Here is a 24,106-nt window from a genome sequence, read left to right on the forward strand (position 1 = left end):
CTTGAAAGAGATACAAGAGGGGGAACTAGTTCAGATTTGGTACACAGCTGCACAGATCAGATGACAGTGTCAGCTGAATTTCCCTCCTCGCTGGCTCTCAGTGATTTATTACAGGCAAAACTGTGACCTTTGTTTGGTCGCAAAAGATTCCATCTTAGGAACTTTTTATGGTGGTTGACGGAGTAAATGGTGACAGTGATGGCTGTAATCATTCACAAACTGTAGAAGCACGCAATGACTGTACAGCATATCTACAAAATCAATAGAAATGAAACAGGCATCCAAACTGTACACGTTTTTCTCTCATTTTAGATTTGAAGACATGCAGAAAAAATGTGGGGGGGGGGATGAAGGGAGAAAGAGAGAGGAAGGCCATAGCATAGTACATGTAGCATGTGCTCCAATCCATGAATTAAAGACCTGTGTAAACTGAAGTTTGTGACAGAATATAAGCCTTTCATCAGAAGAAAGGATGGCAGATTCATTCAAGGAAGAACCATTCCATTTAAAGATGAAATTAAGTTTTAGAAAGGGAAGTGGAAGCTGCACTCAGAGTAATTGGGAGAAATATATCCCCATAAACAGAAGACATACCAAGACAGCTGCTTCAAGCTACAGAGACAGAATCTACTCCAACTAAAAGTTATCAACAAATACAGAAAACAAAACAATGGCCTACAGATTGGAAACACTCAATAAACATTCCAAGTCCCAGGAAAAGGGACACCAGAGAGTGCAGTAACCACAGGATCATTGCATTAATTTGCCATGCAAGCAAAGGGATGCTCAAAATTTTACAACAAAGACTTCAACTGTATATATGACAAGAAATGCCAGACTTCCAAGCTGGGTTAAGGAAAGGAAGAGGCACTAGAGATCATATTGCAAATTTCATTGGCTAATAGCATGCACCAAAGAATTAAAAAACAACCCAGCCTGTGCTTTATAGATTATAGAAAAACCTTTGACTGTGTAGATCATGAAAAATAAGGATTGCCCTTAAAGAAATGGGTGTGCCACAATATTTGATCATGCCAATGCATAACCTGTACACAGAAGAAGTTGCCCTCAATACAGAATACAGTCAGATTTACAGCGGAACATGAGAAAAACAAAAATAATGACTACGGATGATTTACATAACTTTAAAGTAGATGATGAAGGCATCTATATAGATCAAGATTTTCCATACCTTGTCTCAGTCATTAATCAGAATGGAGATTGCAGTCAAGAAATCAGAAGAAGATTTGGAAGGGTAGTTATAAAGGAACTAGACAAGATCCTGAAGTGTCAAGATGTATAACTGAATAGTAAAGTTAGAATCGCTCATGCCATTGTATTTCCATTTCTATGTTCTATGTATTTCAGATGAATAGACTAAATCAAAACTCAGTCATGGCCCTGAGTCTGCAATACCTGAGCAGGGCTGTTGATGAGCAGGTGACTGGAAGGTCTCTCCTTCATAGGGTCACTATAAGTTGAAGTTGACTTGACATCTGTTAATAGCAACAACAATCCTTTGTGGTTGCCACTTTCACAAATGTTTAGTCCAAAAGAAAAATCTTGCTCACTCCAGCATTACAATGCTAATTTTAGTCAGGAACATCACTAGGGGGATGAGGGTGGCGCCAGATGATACCCTAAGGGGGGGATGACAACACTGCTCCCCAAACATCTGCCTTTTGGCAGATGTAGTCTGCGCCATTCAGTGGCATCCTTTTAAAACATTGAAGAGATGGTGTGAGTGGGGAAAGGCCTGGTGGGAGGACAAAAAAGAAGAAAATTTAAATTAAAATTATTTTTTAAATAAAAACATATTTATTTTTTTAAAAAAATATTTTTAAATTTTCTTTAAGAACATCACATCTTACCAAATTTTCACTTTAACCACATAAAACTATGTACATGTACCTGTATATACATTTAGGCTATGTGTATGATATTGTAATAAAAGGTATAATTTTAACTTTGCTAGTTGTTTATGTCACAATTATTATCATTACATTCAGTGATATACAAGAGTTATCGTTTATGGGTAACGTTAGTACAAACAACATTATTAAGGATTCTGTATGTTATGGTATGGGGGGATGGCACTATGTGTTATTGCACTGGGTGACACCAACCCTAGTGACACCACTGATTCCATCAGTGTCTCTATGGAGGTGACAAAGTCAAGCATGGGGCAGATGTAAATATCTGCTTCCTATGTCTCTCTCTTTTGTGGTTATTGCCATCAGGATTCTTATGCCTGCTTCTTAAAGTTGTCCTAAGACCAGAGACAAAAAAGCTGAGGAAAACCCTCTTGTCTCAATTGGCAGTCTAATGAATACTGACAGACCCTCTCTAGTATCAGAGCTTCCGCTCTGATCTTTCCTACATTCTGCTGGGATCCTGTCAAGGATGCCAAACTGAGGTGTGAGGTCCATGGGGACAAGGGTTGGCTTTGAAAACAAAAAGCCTTTGAGAAGGAAGGAAGTTCCTCAGCTGGTGTAACTGTTGTCTTCTGCTGGGGCAGGTCTGAGAGCTGATAGAGCTGTGGATTCTGCAAATCCAGAGCCTTTCTACTTGTTGAACAAAACACTACCATTATACTTCTCTTCCTTGTTCCCTGAGCTCAGAGTTGTAATGGTTTGCATGGTCCAGAATTTCAGTGTTTTCAAACAGTATTTTGTGCCCAGGATGGTTTGTGGAATGGGACATCAGAAGGGCTGCCAGGCCCAGGAAAACCGAGAGGAGTGAAGACAAGCAGCGACCAAAAAGGAAGGTATTTTTACCATACATCAAAGGACTCACAGACAGAATAGGCAAAGTGGTGAGGAAGCACAACCTTCAAATGGTTTACAAACTGACAAAGAAAATCCAGCAAATGCTTCGCTCAGCCAATGACCAGAGAGACCCTCTCACAGCCGCAGGAGTTTAGCGCATACCATGCAGCTGCAGACAAGTCTACATAGGGACCACCAAACGTAGTGTGCAAACAAGAACCAAGGAACACGAGAGACAATGCAGACTGGGCCAGCCAGAAAAATCAGCAGTAGCAGAACATGCCACAAACCATCCTGGGCATAAAATACTGTTTGAAATCACTGAAATTCTGGACCATGCCAACCTCTACCATGTCAGGATGCACAGGGAAGCCATTGAAATCCACAAACACCTAGACAATTTCAACCGGAAAGAGGAAACCCTTAAAGTAAACAAGGTTTGGCTACCAGCCCTGAGGAATAGCAAGATAAAGACTCAACAAATGCAAATGATAAATCTCCCAGCGAACAATGGCAGTAATCAAGCAGACACTAATCCTCTTTTGCAGACCCTCCCACCCTGAGGCCTGCCATTAGCAACAGAACAATACACATGCAAACCACTCCTGCCTTTCCAGGTCACACAATATATATACCCAAGTCCTTTCCAGGCAAGCATTCTCTGAAGATGCCAGCCACAGATGCTGGTGAAATGTCAGGAAGAAACTCTTCTATAACATGGCCACATAGCCCGAAAAACCCACAAAAAATATCCATCTTGTCTGGATTAAGTTTCAGTTTGTTCACCCTCATCCAATCCATTACTGATGACAGGCACAGATTTAGGACAAAAACAGCTTCCTTGAGTTGTAATGAAAAAGATTAATAGAGTTGGGTGTCACCTGCAATCTGATGGCACCAAACCCCAAAACTCTAGACAACCAGAGAACAGGACCCAGAGAAATGGATTCAAACTACAGGAAAAGAGATTTCACTTGAACATGAGGAAGAACTTCTTGGTAGTAAGAGCTATTCGACAGTGGAACACACTCACTCGGAGAATGGTGGAGTCTGCTTCTTTGGAGGTTTTTAAACAATCTGGATGACCATCTGTCAGGAGTGCTTTGATTCTTTGTGCCTACATGGCAGGGTGTTGGACTGGATAGCCCTTGGGGTATCTTCCAACTCTATGATTCTGTATTAAATAGCACAGGAGACAGAACTGAGCCCTAAGGGACTTCACAGGCCAACAGCCATAAACATGTTATGCTAGAGTAGAAGTGGAGAGGGAGGGATTATGTACAAACTGACTGTTTGTAGCAGAATCTGAAAATGAGGATGTGTTGTTAGCCACAGGAAAAATATTTCCTTAGTCATAGCAGTTAATCATATGAACTGGGAGAAATGTGTACTGGTTCATTTCCATCTGATTTCCACTCTCCTATTTGAAATGACTCTCTCTCTCTCTCTCTCTCTATATATATATATATATATAATTTTCTTTTCCTCCCATGTAACTCACATTATGGCAGAGTAAAAAGTAGCATGTTTATTGGAAAAAATGAGGCCCGCTTAAATTTTTAAGGCATAGCTCTGTCACCAAACAAACCCAAATCCCTGAATCTTTTGGTGACAGAGAAGACAAAGACTGGCTGACTGACAGTAAGGTCCTACAGTATACTGAGATACTGTTATTGCCAGCCCCTTGCTGGTTTGCTAGCAACCATGCGAGTTGATTTGAGATTTCATGTTGTTTGTACTGTTCTCTCACCAACCAATGAAACTATTAATTGCCTGGAGTTTGGGAGCTGCTTGATTCCTTCTTCAAAGGTTGAAAGAGAGGGGGGATTTCCACAAGTAATTATTCAGACCATGCCTGTGCAGTGTGCACTGGAAGCAGGAGTAAATTGATCCGGCTGCTTGCAAGGCTAGATGGAAAAGTGCCCAAGGGGGCCAGGAGCACATCAACAGATGGAACAGGATTGTGTTGTCATCACATGTTTCCCCTGGTCTGCTGAGCATGCTCTGGCTTGATCTTTGCCCGTTAAGCTAGGAGCTTTCAGGTTCCCTGTCTGTGCTGACTTGCAGTGTGAACCAAAATTTCCAGCCGATGTTGCAACCTCTTTTCGCAAAATAAAATGGATAATTTTAGATTAGCTGAAATTGCCTTGGATGTTTTCCTCCTTCCTTGTCGCCGCCCTTTCCCCAAACATCCTGGCAACGATAACCTTCTCTCTGCTTTACTACTCTGCAGAAATCCTCCAGTGTCAAAGTCTACACAGAAAGCCTGACAGAGCCCAGCTATCTACGCAAACAACCCAATTTGGAAGGTTAACCTGTAACCCGAGGGTATGAAAACACAGATTCCACTCTCCAGATGGCAGAGTTCAAAGTCCCAGTAACTTCCTGATTGAATGTGTTCAATTAAATTCTCATTTTAATTAAAATAGGCGTAAAAATCTAGCAAAAACTGAAGCCTGAGTTACATCTCCTAGCTTCAGACACACTATTCCTGATTTTTAAATTTTGACTGTTGTTGTTCTTATTATTTTACTACTAATATCCAGGCATGTATCCACATTACAGAATTACAGGATTTTGCTACCACATTAACTGCCATGTTTCTGTCTTGTGGAATCCTAAGATTTATAGACTGGTAATTTAGAACAGGGTAGCATTGTATTCTCTAGCAGATAATTCCAACTGAACCACAATCCCCAAAATTCTGTAGGATGAAGCCATGGCAGGTAAAGTACTGTCAAACTGCTATAGTTGTGCAGTGTGCATATACCTGAGATGTATTATCAGTTGTACTTAAAAATAATGTTTTCTGTCATCCTGATGTGGACTGGTAACCTTTTCCCTGCTTGTATGTATTTAGCCTATGTAAATGGTCAAATGTGCAGCATTATGACCTTCAGATGAATTATTCTGTATTCTGTGTGATCTTTGCCATTTAAAGCTGCAAATCTCATCTCTGTTGTGGCTTTTAAAATAGTTATGTTCCTAGTCACCATGGTGGCAGACAAAATTTTGAAAATGTGAGTTAATTTTTTAATCTGTTCTAATTGCTGTTGGATACTATCTTTGGTATGTGGTTACAACTAAATTTATCTTTTGACTCTCACCTAGTAGACACAACCATTGTATCAGCTTGTAGAGCAGAAGGAGACCTGGTAAGCACTAGCTGTCCTGAAAGATTACTTGCTTTGGCTGAACTATTACCATCCTGCTGTTGTTATAAGGACTTTATGATATAATATGGCAGATGACTTCAGTAATAGGAGCATAATGCTAAAATATAGAAATGTTACTTAACATTTTTTTAAAGTATAGCTCCCAGAATCCCCCAGTCAGCATGGCCATGTTGGCAGAGGTATTCTTAGGGCTGTAGTCCAAAAAATACAATTCATAAAATAAGGGTGCAAATTTTTGAAGCAAAATTCATTCTAGTGTCTGGTCAAAGCCTAACTGGGGCAAAACCCAGAGAAAAATCTCAGAATTGAGGAATCAGGTGAAAGAGCTGGAGTGTTTTGGGAATGCAGCTGCCTTTTCACCTAAGGCAAGAGTAGTAATTATGCAGCCCACTAGAACTCCCAGCAGCCACAGCCAGCATGGCTGATGCCTACATCAGTGATTCCCAAAGTGGGCAGTGTGTACCTGCTGGAGGCGGTGGAAAGATCCAGGGGAGAGATGAGGGAAAATGGGGCAGCAGGTGGGCAGAGAGAAAAAAGACAAGTGGGCTTTCAAAGTATTGGCATGCAAGAAAGACAAGGGGAACCAGCGGCCTTTAGGACCATTGTGGGGATGAGGAAAAGTGGTGACAAGAAGGACCCTGATTTGTTAGTTTTTCTGGGATTTGGCTGGCAAGTTGGAGCTATGCTGCTACTCTAGCTTTTTTTTTATCGGACAGGCTGAGGGAAGAGGAAGCAGAAAGGGTTTAATGTGTGAGGAGGAGATGACTTGAAGCTGTGTGGGGAAGGCATGTCTTTGAGGAAGGAGGAGGGAAGTATCTCTGGTCAATTCTTGGCAAGAGCGAAGAGCAGGCCTGGGCCATTTGTGCACATGAGTGGCTGGAGCAGTGGAGGAGGAGAAGGAGGCTGTGGCCAGCTGGGCATGGCTGAGATAGATGCCGCTGGTTGGTTGGTGGCTACACAAACAGTAGACCAGTTATCAAGAAATAGGCATTGGGGGCACTAGGATTGTCGCTGAAGAGAAAAGGGGGGAGGTAGCCCCAAAACGTTTGGGGACCACTGGCCTACATGATTCCGATTTTTTTCAATCTGGTTAAATTTGGTAACTTGTTCTTGGTAAGTAGAGCACCAATCAGTAAGGCTTGGGCACTACAAAGGAATTTCTTGATTTGAAAGATGGGGAAGCTCTACATGTTGTGGGACTTCAGTTCCTATAAGCCCTACCAGTTACAAAGTTTGGTAGTAGATCCTATGATCTGTAGTTCATCATCCTCTGAAGGGCTGAAGGTGCCACATCTCTCTTTATTTATAAAGCACCCTTTGATGCAACAACAACAACAACAACAACAACAATAATAGTTTATTTATATTTTCCCACCTCTCCCAATGGATCGAGGAAGGATTACAGCTCATTAAAATATACATAAAATGCATCAATAAAATAGAATAACAGTTAATATTAAAACCTACTCATCATCAGGTGGAAATGCGATAGAGTTATACAACAGTCCAGAGGATAGGAAATATCTCTTACACAAGGTCAGGTGAATAAGCTCGCCGGAAGAGATCCGTCTTAAGTGCCCTCTTAAATGCCTCCAAGGAGGCAATAAGACGGATCTCTTCTGGAAGACCATTCCACAATTTTGGAGCAGCTACAGTAAAGGCTCTTTGGGAAGTCAACACGAGCCTAGTTGATTGGTGTTCTTTCCCTGTTATTCTGAGAGTGCGGAGTGGATTATGTAGAGAGAGGCGTTCCCACAAGTAACTTGGGCCCAAGCCATGTAGGGCTTTAAAGTTAATAACTATGCAGTAATAATGCTATGATTCCACTTTTAACCACCATGGTAACCTCCTATGGAATTCTGGGTTCTGCAGTTGAAGGAGAGATATTTAAGATGATCAGCTAGAGAATTCTAGTGCCTCACTAAACTACAAATCCCAAGATTCCGTAGGATGCAGCCATAAAAGCTGAAGTGAAATTGTAGTGTTATACTTGTGTAGTGTGAAAGGGCCCTATAGTCTTCCATAACAGTTTCTCTTAGTTTCCTCTTCTAATTTTTTATTCTCCCCCCCTCCCTATCAAGGCATCCAAGGAAAAAGCCCATTAGAAAAGAAACTGGGCAGGGGCTACAGTTATGAGGATATCTCTCTCATTGGAACAATATGACTGTGACCTTTGTTTTTCAGATGAACAGCCTTAAATCCCATTTGAAACAGCCTGAAAAAACCCACAAAAAACTATAGCAATGTAATTTCCTCGTCTTATTCTAACTCCACCAAGGAAGGACAAGGCAAGAGATTTGTATATGGTCCCAAAGAATGCAAGCAGAGAGCGTGCAAATGAGTTGTGCAAATGGCTATTTTTGTTATGAATAAGGAAAGCTTTGAAAGTTACCATGTTCACAGTGATTGCCAAAATCTCTGATCCTTAAATGGTCAAGGAAAGAGACATTTTTGATTCTGTATTGTTAAGGATGTAACCAATGTGATGTACTGCTTTGAGTGTTGGATTATGATAATGGAGGCCAGGATTCGATTCCCAGCTTGGCCATCAAACCCACTAACTGTCCTTGGACAAGTCACACTATCTCAGCCTCAGGGGAAGACAATGGCAAACCTCCTCTGAACAAATCTTACCTAGAAAACCCATGTCTTAGGGTTGCCATAAATCAGAAACAACCTGAAGGCACACAGCAGCAACAACAACGTTGTTAAAGATATTTAAATGATTGCATATTGTTCAAGTAGGACAGCATTGCTTCAAGTCAACATTTTCAACACATTATAAAAATAAATTTAAACATTGGTGTCAACTTTCAACTGAATCGGTAATAAGTGAGCAAAGAATAAAATACTTTTAACAACAGTTCTTTTTAAAGAACACCTGTTCTTTCCCTCCTGAGCTAAGTGCTAATTCTGCCGAAAAAGACTGTGGAGGTGTGACGTTTAGCTATCTGCCACCTTTAACTTCTGCTATGTGGATTGTGTGGTGCATTTGCACCTCAGGTGTTTGTTTTTTCTTCTTCTTCACAAGAGCTAGAACAGACTTCACCTAAGTTGGTTTTTCTCTGCCCTCACAGACGGGGTCATTAAGGGAAAACTGTGTTCTGAAAACTGCTGGCAGAACTCTTGCGTGGATTGAGGTTCGCTCCAGGAAAGCAGCACTCCGAGTTCCAACCCGAGGGTTTATGATTAATTTTGCAGGCATTTATTGTGCAATGTCAAATGGCTACTGGCCAGAGCAGGAGTTAAGCCAGGAGATGACTATCAAACAAAGCTGTTATATTTGGCGGCTATTCCCAAAGCTGCTGTGCAAAACAGACATACTGAAGTTAATTTTTGGATTTACTAGATGCATACTTTTATCCTGGGGATTTTCTTTCCCTCCCCTTCCTTCTCTTCTGAAGTGGAAAAACATGTCCTGACTTGCAGATTGTATATAGTTTTTTAAGGTCAAGATTCATACCAGGGACAGTTTCATGTCTTCTTTAGATGTTTATTGGAGACAACGTCTTCCCACCCCCGCAGTCAGCCCTTCCTGGGTGACCTTAGAAGGAGTTGGTTGTATGTTATTTCACTTTCTAAAAATGAAACTGCATCAGTCAAGAACTTGACAGCCCCTGTCTAGCAAAAAAGTAGGGTAGAGGTGTGGAAGGAGTTGTAAGAAATAATAATTATCAATTGCTTTTGGAAGTATTCTCTGTCCAGGCTTTGCTTTGGCAGAAGGTCAGTCAAAAACTGTGTTTAGACACTACCTGCCATGAATGCTTCAACAATCAAGCTTAATGTGTAACCAAGGCTTGTGTTTCTTCTGTGTCAGCAGTTGGCAAGGGGATACTGTAAATAAGGATCCCTGTGAGTAAATAGATATATGTGTGGGAAGGGGAGGGGGTGACTGGTGTAAGCACTTTTGAAATTCATGCCCATGTTATTTTAAGCGATAAGAGTATTTGAGTAACCTGCCAACTGTGCAGATGGTCTCGAAAACAGGAAAAGAACCCTGCAAGGGCTTTATTTTTTCTCGTTTTGTTTCAAAAATCACCTTCTGAGGCAACACTAAGGACATGGAAAAAAAGAGAAAGAAACTGACTGTGGTTATGTGTTTCTGCTTCCTTACTGGTTTAGTGATTCGGTGGTGCAAAGCATCATGGGACAAGCATGTTGTTAACCACAAAACCCAACATTTAACAATGACAAAGTTCTGAAATGGGCCCTAATACTTTTGGAAGAGATGAGAGAGCAAATGTTTCTGTTTTCACCCCTGTTACCCAGGGCTTCAGCAATTCTTTTGATGTGTGATTTCAATGGATTCAAGCATAGATTCATGGAAATTACAGTTCATTTTTTTTTTTAAAAAAAACAACAAACCAAATTGTTGCCCAGGGTTTGTAAAAAATATCTTTAATATATACTCTCTGTTGTTATTATTATTATTATTTTAAAATGTGGAAACTTGCTAAGAATTTTTTTGGAAGGTTCAAGCTGGACATAGATCATGTTTTTATATATATAGCCTTTTTAAAAGATGCAAACCCTGAAAGTCTGCCAGCTAGTGAGCCATGTGGGAAGGAATACAAAATAAGCATGTTCAGTTGACTCCAGAAGGTAGTATGAGTTACTGAGACTTGCAGCTGTTTTCTGAAAGTCAGGACCATCATGGACCTATTCAGTGAAATTTTACTTTTCTTTTAAGTCTGATGTTGCTTTGTGTTCCTGCTGGTTTTAATAAATGATGTCAGCTGAATATATTTTTATGCAATGCTGTTTAGATCTTTTCCTTAATAAACGAAACACTTGTTTACACCTCCGTTTAATTATATTTTTTATCCCAAACATATCTTGCTTTCCCCTTCATCACTAAGAAAAAAATTCTTCTCATTCCAGTATATCTGACAGACAGCAGCTAAGGTCAAGCAAGGCCATCAAAATGGAAATTACCAGAAAAGTGGAGGATGGTTAAAGAAAACCATCTCTGGTTACATTTTGGGAAATGCCTCCAAGTGATCTCTGGAAGGTTCAAAATGTTTTTGGATATTTATCCAAGGCTTTGGATAAAAAGTTTGCTGAAACATTTGAACTGCTCTTCCGTTTTGTGATTTTGATATTTTAACATGATGGAGTAGCTGGTGAAGCAGGCTTATTTGTTTCCCCCCCTTTTTCTCTCTTTTGCTTTTCACATGTAAATAGGAAGAAATTCTGAAGATAGCTGCAGTTTATCTTGCCTGCTCTTAGCAAGCACATAGCATCAGCTGCAGTTTATCTTGCTCTTTTCCACCCTCAAGCTTCATTTATTGCCAACACACTGTTGCAAATCAGCATCAAAAGTCCATGTCCAGAAGCTTTGTTAGCAGAGGTATTCCTATATTAGAAGGAGGTAAAACGAAATCTGTGGTTCTCTTCTGACATGGGCTACTGTAAAGACAGACTTAACCAAAGCAATAACTTGTAAGTTGTAAGCAAAAGTTGTAGCAATCTTTCCAAGCTTAGCGTAGGCTTGAAGAGCAACCAATAAGCCAAAGTGTAGGTGTAGACCAGAGCTCAATATAAATGCTGTTTTTAGTTTAGTGATAAAACCCAGACGAGAAAAGTACACATTGAGGCAGGTGTGCAGTGAGTCAGATCGCTGTATTTCCAGAGTGATTCAAACTACCCACAGTTTCCTTGATCACCACTTATTGCCCACATCTCCATTACTAATCCCAGAGGGTTTGTTTGACCCACATTTTCCTTTAATTTCTCCTCCTGGATATCTGATACAGCCCAGTAGTTGACTCATATACCATTATTTTTTAGTGATGCCTGAAGTGAATGGCTGCAGGAGAAGTTGGGAAATGAGAATCAGGGCGGTAAGAGTAAGAGAAGGGAACCCTGCTGTGAGCATAGAGTCCCGTCTGATGAAACATCTCAGTCCCAGTGAAAAAATGTCAAGGGAAACAGTTGAGCAGACAGGAGAATTAAGCAATATGGCAAGGACACTGGATGGGTGTGTGTGTGTCATGTGGCCAGCATGACTGCACAGGACACTGTTACCTTCCCACCGAAGTGGTACTTATTTATCTACTTGCATTTTTACATGTTTTGAACAGCTAGATTGGCAGAAGCTGGAACTAGTGGTAGGAACTCACTCCATCAGCACTTGGACCTTGAACTGCTGACCTGCTGATCTTGAATTCAACAGAGTCAGTGTCTTAACCACTGAGTCACTGCAGTGTGTGTTAATGGACAGGGAGAAAAGACTACTGCCTCAAAAAGTATTTTTGCCCCTATTCTGCAGTTTACATAAAACGGGTACATTAGCTCATTGTGGGGAAAAGAAAAGAAACAGCAAGCTCAAATGGCCTAATTGGCACACATTAGATTAAAATAACCCAATATTTTCCCATCAGCGAGTAAAATCCTGTGGAAACAGGTGAGCCACCATTGACTGTTGCCATGGTTCCAACCAGCTCTGTTTTGCAGGATGGTGTTTGGCAGGTTATACACCACATACTTTCCGGCAAGCTTTTTTTCTCTTCTGTTGTAGTTAAGGCTATATCTTTTTAAAAATCTTAACTTTTCCTTAATTTACTTGAAATATGAGCATAAAATATCAGCACATAGATATAAACATAAAACATAGAAATAAACATAAATAATATCCCACTGTATGACAAAACAGACTGTGTTCAAAAGAAACCCTTCAAGAGAACCTATCTTTCAGCACACTAAAATATTTTTCTTCCTTTCTAGTGCATAATATTGAATTTTCATTATCCACAAAATAAGGTATTGGGGATCCCATAGCAACTCTTGCCAATATTTATGCTGAAACCCACCTGATCTGGTGATGCCAGCTGCCATATCTCAATTAATCTGGCTGCCCAAGTTTCCCCTCTACGAACTTTACACTAAGCTGTTATCTGTCCATTTAACTAGGGCTGTGCCAAATTTCCAACAACAATTTCTCAGCCATCACACCCAGTGTGTTCTGTTTTGTCTGTATTTTGGGAGTGGGGAACAATTTTGGGGGAAAACATTGAAACAGCTACCATATTTATGATCCTTTTATGAAAAAACCTTCTGTTTGGGGATAGTTATTGAATTTTGAAGGATTTAAAATGGCTCCTACCATAAAAATGGCCTCCTTTGTAACACTCTACAGTCACCATTACAGCGGAAAACAATTATGCTCATTGTGTCAACTTCTTTCTTTCAGTTAGTCTCAAAGGTGCTACATACATATCTTCATACATACTTATAGTCATTTTGTGAACATGAGCACAGAATAGGGGGGCAGGTGGCCTCAAGCTCCTACAAACTAGTCTTTGGGTGCAAGCCCTATGAAATAAGCAGGCAAAATTAGACCACCAAGGTTCCTATGTAGTTGACCCCCTCAGGAATGATCAGTCAGAAATGTACTAACTGGTTGTTGTTGTTGTTGTTGTTGTTATCATTATCATTATTTGCTATTGCTTGCTAGTACTCAGATTGTTACCAGCTTCAATTGGATGAAGAGAGTGGGTGGAGGAGTGTTTCCATGAAATGCTGTTTGCATTGTCTTTCTTTTGTGCAAACATATATGCAAATAAAGTTAGTAAGGTCTTGTCAACCAGTGTTAGACACTTCCCCTGCAAATGTTCCAGGGACCATGTGAGTAACGTTCCATGCAACCTTGGTTTTAAATCTGATCTATGGAAAAAGAGTTTTTACATTTTGATTATCTCTATGTGCAAAAACAAATCCAACCAACCAACCAAGCGATCAAAACCCAGACAGGCTTTCTTTGAAAGTAGATCCAAATGTTTAAAAGTTATCCCATCCTACTGAGGTGAGTAAGGGGAATTATATGTTACTGGTGCAGTCTTATTTCTATCCAGTCAGTAGGGAGCCCCATTGAGTTTAATGGGGATACTTCTTGTGTTCCTTCAAGTTATTTTTTACATATGGCAACCCTACAGTGAACCTATCACAGGGTTTTCTTGGCAGAATTTGTTCAGAAGGGGGTTGGCGTTGCCTTTCTCTGAAGCTGAGACGATGACTTGCCCAAGTCACCCAGTGGTTTTCCATGGCTGAACTGAGATTTGAACCCTGATCTCCAGTTGTAGTCCAATGCTCAAACCACTACACCAGGCTGGCTCTCCCATGTAAACATGGTGAAGGGTCAACTAAATTATTCAGACATACAATAATCAGAGGGGAGAATGGAAACCTTAATTTTGTCAAGAAGTCTCTGTACTACTACATCTGGAAAAACGTAGGTACTGTATACATAAAACCCAGATATTTATAGTAAAAAACAGTTTTACCTTTGTTGGAGGCAGAAACTGTATTTTTTCTTCCTCCTGTCTGATTTTTAACATCTTGTGCCTGAAGAAGAAGCCAGCGGAGCTTTGAAATCTGGTATTATATGTTTTGTGCATTTTGGCTGGCCATAAAGGAATCACTCTTTTGCAAATTTTGTATTTTGTTTCATCTTAACCAGTCTTACACAGTGAGCACTTAATATTTTATTGCCTGTTACTCTTTCCCTTTTTGGTCAGTGAACAGAGTAGCATAGCATATAATTAATTGTAAAACCATTGTAGACCTCCATAGCATATACTGTAAGTTCTGCTTCATGCCTTCATCAAATGTTCAAAACTTTCAGCATTCTGGGATTTCATACTAGGAAACATCTATTTGATGGATGAAAGAAGTTTAGTAAGTGATAACGTCTTGCAAATGACATAGAATTTGCAGTATTTGTTCTTATTAACCAAGATAGTAGTGTTTAAGCAGGGGTTAAAACAAAAATTTGCAAAATTTTCAAAAGAAAAAAAAAGCCCCCCAAATGCCTTCTAGGGGTCCTGGAAGGGTAAAAAACACAGCAAGAATACCCCTGTGTCCACACAAGACTGTTTGGGGGCATTTGAGGAGGATTTCTTCCTTTCTTCCTGTAGTACATGTGCTGGTAACCTCAAGACTTGATTTTTGCAATGCGCTCTACATGGGGCTACTCTTGTGCCTTGTCCGGAAACTCCAGTTGGTATAGAATATGGCAGCCAGGTTGGTCACAGGAACAGCAAGGAGTGACCATATAACACCAATACTGAAGTCACTCCACTGGCTGCCTATCAGTTTCCGGGCACAGTACAAGGTGTTGGTTATCACCTTTAAAGCCCTACATGGCTTGGGCCCAACCTCTCTAAGGGATCGCCTGCTTCCATACAATCCGCCCCATACCCTCAGGTCCCCGGGAGGAATTTACTACAACCCTTAAAGACCAGGTTGATGGTGACCTCCCAGAGAACATTTTCTGCAACCGCTTCCAATTTATGGAATGGCCTGCCGGACGAGATCCGTCACATTAACAATCTAGTGAGCAGGTGAGGGGAAGTGGGCGGGGGGGGCGGAGTGGCTCTAGTCTATAAGAACCATCTGACCTTGGCCAGGATACCTGTCCGGAACACAGTCCATTTCTAGTGTATGTACCTTAGCCTGAAGACCAGGGATAGTTTGGGGATTTTGCTAGTCTACCGGCCACCCCGTTGTCTAGCAGACTCCCTGACCGAGCTGACACAGCTGGTCTCTGAGCTGTTGTTGGAGACCCCCAGACTTTTAGTTTTGGGGGACTTCAACATCCCGCTCGAGACCAGTTTAACAGGTGCGGCTCGGGAGTTCATGGAGACCATGACAAACATGGGCCTATCCCAATTGGTCAAAGGGCCCACACATTGTGCAGGTCATACACTCGATGCGGTCTTCAGCACGGAACAGGAATATCCGTGGGCGGAGGTGGTAAGTACCTCCTCATTGTCATGGACGGATCATTTCCTGGTCAAGACGAAACTTAGAGCCAATATCTGCCCCACCGGGGGTGGCGGACCCATTAGAATGGTCCGCCCTCGAAGGCTGATGGAGCCCATTGGATTCCAGGCAGCCTTAGAGGGTTTAATGGTTGGGAATGCCGGTGATCCTGACGATGCTCTGGTCAATACCTGGAACACCGATCTTACTAGGGCTATCGACACGATCGCTCCCAAGCGCCCTTGCCATCCCGCCCCAAATCGGAGGCCCTGGTTCACGCCAGAGCTGAGGAAGATGAAGCGGTTTGGACGACGGCTAGAGCACAGGTGGCGGAAGACTCGACTCTTATCCGACAGAACTCGCCATAGGAACTTTCTTCGTTCCTATCGGGAGGCAATACGTGCAGCGAAGAGAGCCTTCTCCTCTGCACGTATCGCTTCTGCAGAGTCCCGGCCAGCAGAGCTGTTTAAGGTGGTGAGGGAAATGACGCAGTTGCCCCCCTGTGCCAAATCCCTTACTTAACCCGACGACGGCCTGCTGTGACGCGTTTAACAACTTCTTTGCAGACAAAATCTCTCAGATAAGAGCCGACCTAGATGCCACCATTGGAACAGAGTTGACAGGTGAGGTGTCCAGTGACTCCGCCAATGTAGTTATACTGGATCAGTTCCAATCTGTGAGTACTGATGACGTGGACAAGCTGCTTGGTAAGGTGAGGAAGACAACTTGCCCTCTCGACCCTTGCCCATCATGGCTGGCCGTCCGGGGGGGATGCACTGATGAGATTCCTTACGGATATCATCGGTGCATCCTTCAGGGAAGGACATATTCCATCTTGTTTAAAGGAAGCGGCGGTTAGGCCACTCCTGAAAAAACCTTCCCTAGACCCCCTGGATATGAGGAGTTATAGGCCTGTGTCATTGCTGCCATTTTTGAGCAAGGTGATTGAGAGGGCGGTTGCCCTTCAGCTCCAAGCTGTCTTGGATGAAACCGATTATCTAGACCCATTTCAAACCGGCTTTAGGACAGGCTTTGGGGTTGAGACTGCCATGGTTGCCTTGACCAACGATCTGCGTCTGAACATCGACAGGGGGAGTGTGACCCTGTTGGTGCTTTTAGACCTCTCAGCTGCTTTCGATACTATAAATCACGGCATCCTCTTAGACCGCCTGAGGGGGTTAGGTATCGGGGGCACTGCTTTGCAGTGGTTCCGGTCCTTCCTCTCGGGCAGGTCTCAGAGGGTGCTACTCGGGGACTGCAGCTTCAGTAAGAGGTACCTCACTTGTGGGGTTCCTCAGGGGGCTATTTTGTCCCCGATGTTATTTAACATCTATATGAAGCCGCTGGGTGAGATAATACGGAGTCATGGTGCTGGGTGTTATCAGTACGCTGATGACACCCAAATCTATTTCTCCATGTCTCGTTCGTCGGCCTCGAATTCCAATGGCATCTCTTCTCTCAATGAATGTCTTCAAGCGGTAATGGGCTGGATGAGGAAAAACATCTTAGTGATGGTTGAGGATCAACAGAGGGATATCAGGGTTTATAGTTTTTAATTGTTGTTTTTATGCTTGATATTGTGTTTTTAATATGTCATACTGTTTAATACTGTCTTAAGGGGGGGAGGGATAAAGTGTTTTTAATTGTTATATTTTATATTTTACTGTTGTCAACCGCCCGGATTGGTTTCCCATAGGGCGGTATACAAATAAATATTATTATTATTATTATTATTATTATTAAAAAAGCCATTAAGACGGATCTCTTCTGGCAGGCCTTCCCGGAATAAAATACTCGGCCACGGACAAGACTTCCCATCTAGTGACTCTGCCCATGATGATTTTTTTTTGATTAGTTGGTTTTTAATCTTATACTGTTTAATCTTGTTTTAAGGGGGGGGTACTGTGTATATATGATTGTACTTTAACTTGCTGTACGCTGCTTTGATTGCTTGGCAAAAAGCGGGATAGAAATAAATTATTATTATTATTATTATTATTATTATTATTATTATTATTATTATTTTACAGGAGTAGATTCCTTTGCTTCCTCATTTCCTTTGCTTGTATATTTCACATATCTGTAGGGGTCTTATCAGCATGACAAATATCACCCTTATTTGAAGTAAACAATTCGAAGTAAACAATATGAGCATTTGTATTGTGCACAACTAGCAAACATTTAAAATAAAAATAAAAACAATAAGTAATTGGATCCACATGTCACGATGCCACAGGGTTCAGGGCAACCCTGGTTTATAGTACAAAATGGGTGAACATTCTCCCTGCTGTAAAAGCAAAAGACCTTTTCTCTATGACTTGCTCACTGTGAGCTCATCTGAATCTGATATGTATTGGGTTATTGGTTTCTCACAAGTCACAGAAAAGTCCTAACAACAAATGATAAATTATTTCTCTGACTTCTTAAGGGAGAGATAACCTGGTGCGTTGTGCTCTGACATCACAGTAAGCAAACCATGGGGTAGAAGGCCTGTTATTTGTTCACTGTTCCTGTTTGCAGTGGGATGTCACAATAAGCCAGAATTCTTGAGAGTTTTGGCTTATCATGATTGATATGTTCTTTAAAAGAACAAATACTTACTCATTTGCAGAGAGGAAAAACAAAGTTTACAGCACATTCTTGTGAGCCAGTTCATCTGTCTTCTACAGTGCTCTTTGGTAGAACCCAGATGAGATCATGAGTCATTCAAGACATGAACATCCAAGTGTCTTGTAGTTGTTCCAGCATTCTTTCATCAGCAACCCAAATGACAGTAAGAGACAGTTACAGTACTTGGTTTACCTTCCAAGTTTGTATCCAATTGGTTGGGAAAACTGGAAAAAACAACCTGTTTTTCAGATGGTTGGAAAGCTCTGTGAATTGGCTGTTGGTATCAACCATTTCTGCTTTCTTGCTTCCAAAAATGAACATAGCTCAGAATGTACTACAACTGATTTTTTTTCCTTTTGCACCTGTTGACTAACTATTTAATAGAATAATTGACCATGCCATGCTATAAGCCCACTAATTTAGCAATAGATGTAATATGCAACCTCTTAGCAAGGATAGCCACATTCCCACTTTTATTCTATGCACACCTATATGCCAGGTTAAAATAACCTCTTAATAACTTTCCAGATGGTCTTGAGAATATGATAGGTGCAATTTTATTTTTAGGTTTGCAAACCTGAAGTGGTCTATTAAAAACACACTTAATATGACAATCAGTTTTTGCAAAGAAATCCTGAGATATAGATAATCTACACAAAACCATAACTATAGAATACACCTACTCAGAACCTTTAATAGAATATTGTACTCTGTCTCCAACAGAGTTGAGAAAGCTTACTTTTTTGAATGACAGTTCCCAGAATCCCCTAGATATCTTGAATTCTGGGAGTTGTCATAAAAAAGTAACAAACTGGAAAAAATATTCTCAATCTGTTCATACGGAACAAAGAGATTTACAAATGAAGAGAGATTATAATATGAAGAATGTATTTCGAAATGGGGAAAATGCTGTATGGAAGATTATAAATGCCTGTTAGCTAGAATGCCTCTGTCCTTCTCAGTGGCATCACTAGGATTGGTGTCACCTGGTGCAGGTGCCCAGAAACAGGTGCCAGGCAGACTGTCCCTCCATCTCCTCTTGCTGCCTCATTTGCCTGCCCCCTGGCCAGCCACCCTCCACTTGGCCAAACCACTGATGGAGGGCAGTGCTGTGGCCTCCCAACAGCTTGTTTTGGATGTCATGTGGTTGGTTGCCTAACTCCAGACCCAGAACAGAAGGCACCACATCTCCCCTTTGCAACTGCTGATGGGAGACAGTGCTATAACCTCCTAGCAGCCCATTCCAGGTCGGTGCGGCTGCTGGGTGAGTAGGAATGGGAGGCAACACCCTTTCTCACTTGACCAGCAGCTGCACGGGTCCTACTGGGTATACCACTCCTCTGGATTTTCACACTCCCCCCTATAGTGTCACCTGGTGCGGATTGCACCCCCGGCACCTCATAGTAACACCCTTGCCACTTGTGACTCCAAAATGAATGGAAACTGAATGGCAAAGGGAGCTCATCTACCCCATCACTAACTGCAGTACAGAGGGACATTTTTTGTCAGTAGATTGGGAAGAAATGGGTAAACTCACCCTTGCATTAAAACTGAATATTTAGCATCTCTAACCATTTGGAGAAATTATTTTCTGTAGTTTCAGACACATGGCAATCGGGCATTTGCATTCTGAGATTCCCAGGTTTTGAAGCAGCTAAGAGAGAAAAATCATACATTAATATATTTGGAGGGCTGCATGATTCCCCTGAAAGTTACTTTTTTGGATCACAACTCCCAGAATGGTCCAGCCAACACAGGGACGTAGCTAGGATTTTAGGAAGGGGGGGGGGGGGGGCGACCAAATGCCACCAATATAAAGGGGGTTGGGGGGAGCGGGGGCGGAGCGCGCGCCCACCCCCTTTTTTTATTTTTGGGGGGGGGGGGGGGGGCCCGCCCCCCAAGACCCCCCCCCCCCCCGGCTATGTCCCTGGCCAACATAGTAACTGTAGGGTGGGATTCTGAAGTTGTAGTGTACAAAGTAATTTCCAAGCTCTGTACAGACTGGAAAAGTTCAGGTTGGAAATACTGTGTTAAATACAGTGTTGCTCATGTAATGGGATTCATTTGCTTATGTAATTGGGTTGTTGCTCCTTCAGTCTACTGTACTCTACAAAATGCTCCGAACTTTAGGGGATTTGGGAAGTTGCAGAATGAACTTTCCTACTCTGTTCCACTGACAGGAAATGTTCAATCAGCAGGAGGGGTTAATTTGATAAAATTTTTAGTTTAAATGATAAGTTTCTTAAATGATATTTTCTTCAAAAGAACAACATTTACTGATAGGCTGATATCCTGTTGGTTAATCCCAGCTAGAGTAAACCCACTGAACCAGTGGTTAAATGGTGAACGGTAACGTTATTTGATTCAACAGCTCTATTCAAATTGGAGCTCAGGATAGGATTTAGTATATAACATTCAGTCTTGCCCTTGCTACCCTTGGAACATTTTAATTGAAAATAGTCTTTCTTCATATCTTTTGCTTGCTTTTCTAATGTCACACAGACATATTGATATCTGAAAGGAATACAGATGCAGGTCCAAATGTAGGAGGCCAATGATGTGCATTGGTACATTGTACTCCAAGTAAGTAAACCCAACACAAACAGCAACCATACAGTGTGGGACTCTAGGCACAGTATCGGAATTCCTACCTACCCGCTTGCCTTTCCATCCTACTCTTCAGTTTGAAGAACTGGTCTTCTCTCTCCCTAGAATTTAGTCATCAACCCATCAGAAGACATATGGTAAACACACAAGTGTAATAGTTAAATGTTCCTTAGATGTATCCTGAAACTCAATTGCCTGAGGAGGCGCTCATTATGCAGCTTGAGCTTCTTGACATGAAAAATAGTGGAGAAATGTAATGTTTTCAAGGAAAACAATTAATGTTCCATGGTCTCTTGTCTTGGAGCAGTAAAAAGTCATGCGTCTCCTTTGCAAGAACAACAAAGAGTAAGCTGTTTATTGTTCTCATCATTAGCAGCAGAGGTTGAGGGAGAAAATGATGAAATAGAACTAAGTGGTGGAAAGTATTGTGACACAGGAAACGAACATCAGGCCAAGTTCATTTAAAGCCTGCCCACCCCTAGAGAAGGAAAACACCTCAAACAAACAAAAAGCCCTTCAAAACAAAACAGCTCTACTGACCTGGATAAAACATCAGGAAAGAAGGGGAAAGACTGTGCATGTCTTCTGTGCATGAACTGAATCTGATTTGGAACACATGGTTATTCATATAGTGGGAGTTTAATCTCTCATTGCTGCAACTGAGTCTTATCCCTTATCTTCCTTCAGAAAATCAAGTTGCTGTCTATTTAGAAAAGTAATTAAAAGTCACTTATGTGACATTGGAACTCACGTCCCAGCTGACTTTCTTCCTCAGTGTTTTCTCTGTACAGTTCTGAAGTGTGGACAGAATGAGATTGTGTGGTTTATGATGATTGCCTATATCACACCATTTCAAAAGGGTACCTACCACCTCATTCATTAGATCCTATGACTATTTGTATACATAATTAAGTTAAATTATAACTCCAACCATATATTAACCATCCCTCTATATAAGGCTGCAGTGGCTTTGTAACCAAACCGTAAGTGATTTTTTGGCTTTCTAAACACCCGGTATGCAATACATGCTCGGTTCAAAGAAAGCCCAGTAGCAATGATTGAAGTATAAGACCGCTTAGGGACCTCTTACAAACTTTTATGTCAGCAGAAAGAGACTGGATTGTCACGTGTCATAAGGTACCTATCTTGCAGGTATTTTATTCTTCCACAGAAATTACCCTCATGTTTGCTGCCCAGTTAGAGTAACAGTTAGGATTCAAATGCTTGCAGATAGAAGCAGCAGCATATTCATGCACTTTATATTTTTAAAAGTACACTTCAAACATGTGTTAACCTCCTCTGGGTGTGATACGTTGGTGTCCTGTTGGTGTTGTATGCATGCATATATTGTGCTACATTTGTGGTTTTTTGGACAATGCACAATAGTCATATCCAGCTGACAACAGCAGAAATGGGATTCTGCATGCAGAACCATTGTGCAAATGATAGTACTTTAACACACAAAAGTGCAATAGGCAAATGCTTTTTGTACATTGTGCATGGACATTGTCTGTGTACATTATGCATTATATGATACAATGGATATAACAATAGATGATAACAGCCATACATATTCATTTCATTATGTTGCTGTCCAGTACAGGAGAAGCAGAACTTAGCTATGTTGGTAAATGTTTATGCTATACTGTAGGATCTCAGCTATGACATGTGAATCAAACCTCACTTACCTTATTTCTTAGGCTCACCATCCTTTTAATATTTACTACTGATGCTGGCTTATATATAGTTAACAGATGTTTTTATGTTTCTGATTTTTTAAATTGGAATGATTTATGGCTTTATTATATTATACTGTGGTTAATTTTGTTTTTCTTTTTTTAAATATATTATATGAGTTTATTAATATAACATTTTACCTTACTAACCAACAAATTAATTGCATCCTATCTCAAAAGTCTTTTCAGCTATTGACTAATCCCATATATATATATATATATATATATATATATATATATATATATATATATATCCTCTATTTATTTTTTACCCCATCCCCCTCTCTCCCTCCCAACCCAGGAATGGCGTTTTCTTTTTAATTTCTTTTTCCTCCCATGTGGAAAATAATTTAAACTGTTTCCTTAACAATATCATACCTTTTCTTCTTCTCAACAAACTCAGTCATTATTTTCCGATTATTAACCCAAACTTCTTCTTTCAATTGACCAAAATAAACCCTCATTTGTTCCATTATAAAACCAAACATCATATATTCTGATATACATTGATTCCATCTATTACAGTTCCACTTTTCTTTATCCTTCCACCTATGCAATTACTGCATGTGCTGCTATAATTAACTGTTTGAGTAACCTTCTTCTGTAATCCTATATTTCTAACATTACCAGTTATACATCTTTCTTTCTTTAATTGAAAATTTCCCTATTATTTTATGAATTTCTTGTTCTATTTCCTTCCAAAATCTTTGTTCTATGCAAGACTCCCACACGTATGGATATATGCACTTTTACTTTCACACCCAGGTGATACATTTTTATTAATATATTAATATATGATAGCTGTTGTAATATTTACTTGGGTTTTCATGGCCTTTTCTCTGTGGCTGTAATCCTATATAGATTTACCTGGAAGTAACTGCCACTGAAAGCCAGCATGATGTAGTGATTTGAGTTTTGGACTATGAGCCTGGAGACCAGAGTTCGATTCCCTGCTCAGCCATGAAAACTCACTGGGTGATCTTGGGTGAGTCACACACTCTCTGTCCTAGAAAACCCCATAATAAGTTGGAAGCAACTTGAAGGCATAAAAAAAAAAACTGTCATTTAACTCAATGGGACTTGTTTTGAGCAGACATGTATATAGCAGTGGTTCTCAAACTTTTTAGTCTTGTGACCCCCTTTATATCTACATATAGACATTGTGTCTCCCAGCTGACATGGAATATGAATTAAACTATTTTGTGTTGTCTGCACATTTTCATCTGCACATTCATGTATATACGTGTTTCAATATTTTATAAGGAAATAATATCATTCAAATTAGAACAACAGTACAACACATGTAAATTTTATATATATTGTCTCACACAGCCACACTCACACTTGCAAATGCTCGCAGATGTAGTCATGCTCTTTCATTCATTCTGTCTTTCACTCACACACATACACATTTATTCTCACATGCACAATCACACAGAAACATCCA

The 24,106-nt window shown here is 40.7% G+C and overlaps 2 long non-coding RNA genes across 2 annotated transcripts in view; both read left to right on the forward strand.

Annotated features, from left to right (window-relative positions):
* The first annotated feature begins 5,007 nt into the window (after positions 1–5,007).
* LOC121919406 overlaps positions 5,008–24,106 on the forward strand; it is a 38,331-nt gene continuing 19,232 nt past the window's right edge. The window contains exons 1-2 of the long non-coding RNA XR_006101469.1: positions 5,008–5,096; positions 23,521–23,644. This is a non-coding gene — a long non-coding RNA (uncharacterized LOC121919406). The remainder of the gene's footprint in view (positions 5,097–23,520; positions 23,645–24,106) is intronic.
* On the forward strand, positions 5,594–10,823 carry LOC121919410. The gene is made up of 3 exons (XR_006101470.1): positions 5,594–5,788; positions 5,880–5,923; positions 8,129–10,823. It is a non-coding gene; the product is annotated as an uncharacterized LOC121919410 (long non-coding RNA).

This window comes from Sceloporus undulatus, chromosome 1 (genome assembly GCF_019175285.1).
Source record: "Sceloporus undulatus isolate JIND9_A2432 ecotype Alabama chromosome 1, SceUnd_v1.1, whole genome shotgun sequence".
Classification (NCBI taxonomy): domain Eukaryota; kingdom Metazoa; phylum Chordata; class Lepidosauria; order Squamata; family Phrynosomatidae; genus Sceloporus; species Sceloporus undulatus.